This window comes from Schistocerca gregaria, unplaced genomic scaffold (genome assembly GCF_023897955.1).
Source record: "Schistocerca gregaria isolate iqSchGreg1 unplaced genomic scaffold, iqSchGreg1.2 ptg000492l, whole genome shotgun sequence".
Lineage (NCBI taxonomy): Eukaryota > Metazoa > Arthropoda > Insecta > Orthoptera > Acrididae > Schistocerca > Schistocerca gregaria.
Genome location: NW_026061899.1, coordinates 1,066,658 through 1,073,122, shown reverse-complemented (window position 1 = coordinate 1,073,122; position 6,465 = coordinate 1,066,658). Strand labels below are relative to the sequence as shown.

The window sequence follows — 6,465 nt, the reverse complement described above, 5'->3', positions numbered from 1 at the left end:
TCGGTGAGTATGTTTGCATGCATTCTGCAGTATGAATCCTTTTGAGCACGTGCGACACGGGACGAGTTATCATCTACATCTATATGGATACCCTGCAAAACACATTTAAGTGCCTGGCAAAGGGTTCATCGAATCACCTACACAACTGATAATTAATTGAAACCCTCAGCTGCCGACAGGTGTTGTTGATATACTTCGATGGGGACAGCTGAAAAGTGTGCCGCTACTGGGACTCGAACCCAGGATCTCCTGCTTACAAGGCAGACGCTCAATCCATCTGAGCTATCGAGGGCACAAATGAACAGCACGACTGCAGGAATTTATCCCTCGCACGCTTCCCGTGAGACTCACACCCCGAACCGCCCACAATCCGATTACGTAATGTACTTAATAGGTATTTGTCCATCCACTCATTACTGGCTCACACTAAGGTGACGATTCCCGTAAGATTTCCGGTAGCCTGTGCGCATTCGCACAGACGAAGGTCAATGGCTGGGTGACGTTTAACCGTAGATATGAAGATAGTAACTGTTCTAGAAAGAACAGGCGCCACTGACGACCGTGCAGCTCTTCTAGAATACATGATAGACCGGCCGATGTGGCCGAGCGGTTGTAGTCACTTCAGTCGGGAGCCACGCGACCGCTACGGTCGCAGGTTCAAATCCTGCCTCGAGCATGGATGTGTGTGATGTTCTTAATTTAGTTACGTTTAAGTCGTTCTAAGTTCTAGGAAACTGATGACCTCAGATGTTAAGTCCCAAAGTGCTCAGAGCCATTTGAACCATCAGTCCGTATGTTTGCACACTACTTACAGTAACTTATGCTAAGGACAACACACACACAACCATGCCCGAGGGAGGACTCGAACCTCCAACGGGGGGAGCCGCGCGAACCGTGACAAGGCGTTGGACACATGGCGGGTACCCCGCGCGGCTCATGGCAGCCGTGACACTGCTTCAAACAATGGACTGTAGAAACTTTTGTAAAGCACGGATTAAAAAAAAAAAAACCTTTCCGTTCCAGGAGTCTAGACAAGTACACCTTTAAAAAATGCAACTACAAAGAAATTGAATTTTCGAACGGGGCAGGGCTTAAAACTTTGAAGAGTTAAATTTTAATGGCCGTTCTCTTGTATGCAAATAGTTTCACAGTAGAAATTTCTCTAGTTTTATTTATTTATTTATTTTTTGCTGTAGGTAAAGAAGGATAGGATTCTGAGAAGGGGGAAGGGGGGGGGGAGGAATCTCGCCTCTCCCACCTTGGAATTCTCAGTACAGAATTTTTATTCATTACGAGATTCTCAGCCACTTGCAGAAGTGATTTCGCGTGATTCTGCAAAACTTTTCCTTTAGCCAATCGTAGCAACTATAGGATTCCGTTCCTGCTGCATGACATGTCTCGGAACTTAAACTGACCAACTTATTTGCATAAAGAGCTAGCTTATCATCCGCTTCTTTACTTACTTAGACCGTTCATGGTCTGCAAAGCATTTTTTCTTTAATCGTTTTTTTTATGTCTTTTATAAACTGCAACACTTTCTAAACTTTTCTAAACTTAACGCCGTTGAAGCATGGTCTTTTGCTGAATGACCAAAAAGCAATGCTGACAGCTGGGGTCCAAGGTTTTTGTTAATCAAGCCGTTTGTATTCCTGTTTGTATAACGCATATTTCTTTATATCTAATTGAGAAGTGAAATACCGGTTTTCGTAGATGCAGATTTAAAATATTTTAATATAACGCAATAAATATTTCATTAAAATTTTCATCCCCTTATGCTCGAAGTTAAAAACCAGTGAAACACGTAGTTTTTAAAAATTGTAACAGATTAGCCGAATACGAATTGTCAGATATGCTTTCATAATGCTTTCATAATGAACCATTTTCAGAAACGTGGAGCCGGATCTGGGGGTGAATTTCCTTCTCTCCGAGACACCCGGCTTCTTCTTCGACTTAGCCGGCAAACAGGCCGAGGACGCCGGGTGGGGACCGAATATGCAGCAGTTTGTGGATGGCGACGTCGTCACTAGCTGTTGCCTTCGTGCGGGCCTCTTGTGTAAAGGGGGAGCCAACCGTGGCCAAGTGAAGGTCTGTATTCCACAGGAACGAGTTAGCATGGCACTCAGATATTTCCACGAGTCGGCGGACGGGGGTCATTTGGGGTTCTTCAAGACCTTGAACCGAGTTCAGGAATACATGTTTTGGCCCAACCTATATCGCGATGGCAGGCGATTTGTTGGCAACTGTGTCCAGTGTAAGCGTGGTAAGCCCGATGTTGGGCTGCACAGAGAACTACTACAGTCGCTTAGGGAGCAGTGTCCTCTGGACCGCGACTCAAAGATCGAAACAACGATCGACGGAAACTGGCGCCAGAAACGCACCAGCTCACTCTATTTCATCCCCTTAGGGGTTGAACTTCCAAAAACACCGAAACACGTATTTTCTTATTTGTAGCCTTGAAGTCAAATACCAATTTTCGTAGATGTAGCCTTAAAAATACTTTCATAGTTCTTCCATAATTATTTATCTCAAAATAAAATGTTCATCCACTATTTCACCTCATAGAGGTTAAATTCCCAAAGATACTGGAACACATATTTCTTTATTTCTGACCTAGAAACCAGATACAAATGTTCGTATGCCTAGCTTCAAAATTACCTTAATAGCTACATGATTCAGAAATCCTTTCATGTCCTGCGTCTCCCCCTTAGAGGTGGAATTTTGAAATATGCAGTATAAGCGGTATAAGATCAACACTCTTTCCAAATCTCAAGGTTTATTTTCCTTGGCGGTCTGGACTGTGTGAGTTTCATAGTAATAGTCCTCCACACACACACACACACACACACACACACACACACACACACACACACACACACCACTACCAATGCCACCACCACCTCCTGGGGAAATTTCTGCAGACGCCCTTGTTCCACTGCAGTCATATTTTGCCGACGACCTACATTTAGCAGCGTGGGAGGGATAGTGTCGTGCAACAGACAGTATACTCAGTACGTTCGTTGTGAAATCAGCGACGTATTAACCGAGACTGACACAGAAGGTGCTGAAGGTGAAGCACACTAGACTCGTGTCTACCACGGCTTCAAATAGTATCGATTTACTATGAACGGAAGTTCCGAAAAGTGAGCAAGTAATTTTACAGTAAATTCAGTACCGATGGTGAGGATATACAACGAAAAACATTTCTATAAAATTTCAGAAATAATGAAATATTCCACTCAAGTCGCTTGACAGAAAACGCAATGGATATGCTTGCACTTAAGACGGAAGGCCCTACGTGCTTACGCAGGCTTACGACAGATCGCAAAATTCGGCAGTAGGCGTAAGCCAACCTCTTGTGCTGCCATCTGTTATTGATGCCAGGCATCAAGGTCTCAGTAGTACGACCATCCACTGGAGAGTAGTTTGCTTTGTAAGCACTCCGTCTTCAGGCCACGAGTGACCTACTGGGACAGCACCATCCGACCGCCGTGTCATCATCCGTGGAGGATGCGAACAGGAGGGGCGGGGGTCAGCACACTGCTCTCCCGGTCGTTATGTTGGTATTTTTGGACCGGAGCCGCTACTATTGGGTCGAGTAGCTCCTCGATTGGCATCATGAGGCTGAGTGCACCCCGAGAAATGGCAAGAGCGCATGGCGGCCTGGATGATCACCCATCCAAGTGCCTTCAACGCCCGACAACGCACTTAACTTCGGTGATCCCACGTGAACCGATGCAACCTCCGCGGCAAGGCCGTTGCCGCAGATATTTTACAGTAGTTGCTTACGTTTCATAATTATCTAGTTTACGGGGAAAATGTAAAAAAGGCGATTGTCACCGAAGCTACAACTAATCTGAATTTCTGGTTAGTTATCAAGTGGTCTTGTGTGCGAGCCTGAATTTTTCATCCTTTGCGGTGGGAATGATTCAAACCCGTCATGTTCTTCTTATGAAGTGTTCTATTTATTTTGCACACAATGATCGTTTGTAGTTGTCTTGAGTTACTAGGTTGATAAATTTTTGTTTGGCGCACGTATCATAACTGAGATTTGCGCTTAATGGCTGAAGGTGAATTAGCGTAATGAGTAGTAGCGAATGTTACAGTAACATGTTTGTAAATTATTTCAGGTAAATTACGTTAGTCGTGTAATATTATCCGTATACCAGTACAGTATATGGGCCAATTACGTTAGTCATGGAATACTATCCGTATAAGACTATGTCACCTTGGTGTCCCGGAATTTGCTTCAATTTTGGAATCCACGAAAGAACTGGAAATTTTCCTTTACACAGCTTTCCATATAATTTCTATTACAGTGATTCAGTCTTGCCTGTCACTCGACTTTTCTGACTGTGAAATAAATTCTATCGCTCAGGAGCTTATTACCTCTTCGTGTTTCCATTTGCCGATATTGCGCATAAACACATATCTCAAAGTTGCTATGGACATTGATGGAGCGACACACTTTTCTATGGCGACACTGCAGTTTATAGATAGAAAAACCGATCAGTTAAAACGACATGGGTATTTTAGTTCTGAATAACCGATGTCTTTCAGTATTTGTTTGCTCTCGGTTATAACAAGTATCTTTTCATTTTTTCCTGATAACCACGTAAAAACAGATATATCAATTAGCCACAGATGTCGTAGTAAAATTTTTAGTTTTCAAATAAACCTTTTTAAAAAAAGACGAGTAATTTTTATTCGTAAGATTTCCATAGCACTGAAATACGGCGTTATTACAGAAAAAAATGGGAAAAGTTATGTATGCCACTTTAATAACACTGCTGATAGAAACGAGCAACAAATGGATTGGTCCAACATTGCCGAGACAATACTGTGCCTGTTATACAAGCAGAGCGCGAGACTGGACACAGTTTCTCGCTGTTGTCGAACGTCAGTTGTAACATAGAATGGAACCATCTGGAAGTCTGGAAGTATTTTACGATATGCGGTACGAGTGAAGAACAAAGTTAGATTTGGTCGACTTGCGACATCATACAAGGAAAAAAGTTAAAATTTAACAAATCATTCATAGTTCTGGATAAAAGTAGAAAGTGCCTGATCTGCTGCTGTGTCTACGTAGTATGCCGTTATCTGCTTTTAGCCCTTAAAAACAGAGAAATTAAAACGAAAAAGAGAGTTCTCCTGCCGCAGTTTTCACTCTTTATCGCTGGACTATACGTAATGCCTGCATAGTGCTGTGATAACCGATTACAATATAATTTTTGAGCAGAGCTTCTAAAAACTATAATCAGTAGGATAATATTGCCAGTTTTCTGTAGTATAGAAGCACTCGCCAGCAGCGAAGATCGGACAAAGTTTTATTTGACTATTTAATTTAAAGAAATTAGAATTATATTAATACCGTCAGTTGCTCGCGGGCGTTGATAAATATCAACGTGGACAAGTGAAAATGTGTGCCGCGACCGGGACTCGAACCCGGGATCTCTTGCTAAAATTACAGACGCTCTATCCATCTAAGGCACAGAGGACACAGTGTATGGTTCGACTGCAGGGACTATCTCGCGCACGCCTCCTGCGAGACTCACATTCTCACCTTGAATGTCCATACACTACAGTCGTAGAGTCCCACTCCAACACACTCATTCCTCGTGGAAGACATGTCCATATCAATATAAGTATATGGTTCTGGCAATACCAGCCATGACCTTCTTCTGTGAAGATGCACACGTATTCCCCGAACTGGACTTGGTAAGAATGTGTTCCACGAGTAATGAGTGTGTCGGTGTGGGACACTACGAATGTAGTGTGTGGACATGCAAGGTGAGAATGTGAGTCTCGCGGGAGGCGTGCGCGAGATAGTACCTGCAGTCACACTATCGTCTGTGCCCTCGGTGGCTCAGATGGGCAGAGCACCTGCCATGTAAGCAGGAGATCCCGGGTTCGAGTCCCAGACGTGCACACATTGTCACCTGTCGCCGTTGATATATATCGACACACGTGAGCAGCTGACGGTATTAATATAATTCTAATTTCGTTCTGAACGGCTGCAGGTCATCATAAGGGTATTTAATTTGACATTTTGATTCCATTTATCAAGAAACTGAGAAAGTAAAAATTGTTTAATCTTTGTTTGATTTCTACGTTTACTAGAGAAAATAATGTAAATAAAAGACTGAAAATCGGTTGTTACAAGAACTGGTATTGTGACGGGCTTTAACAATTAGCTTAAAGAAGGGTTGGGAAACTGATAAGAGCCGAAAACCAGTTATTTCAGCGATAACCAACATTCCCACTGGTGTTCTGAGTGGTAAGATTGACGCACAAGGACAACAACAACAGTTTCTCAGAAAGGTTACTGGAGCTCTGATGTTCTCAAAATGAACGGGCCAGCCATTGGCGTCCGCGAGGAGGAGGGGAGGGGGAGGGGAGACGGAGGGGAGGGGGAACGGAGGGGGAGGGGAGGGGGAGGGGAGGGGGAGGGGAGGGGGACGGGAGGGG

The 6,465-nt window shown here is 43.7% G+C and overlaps 1 non-coding gene across 1 annotated transcript; it reads right to left on the bottom strand.

Annotated features, from left to right (window-relative positions):
* Positions 1-218: 218 nt before the first annotated feature.
* Positions 219-293, bottom strand: Trnat-ugu (transfer RNA threonine (anticodon UGU)). Its single transcript has one exon. It is a non-coding gene; the product is annotated as a tRNA-Thr (tRNA).
* Between the last annotated feature and the right edge of the window lie 6,172 nt (positions 294-6,465).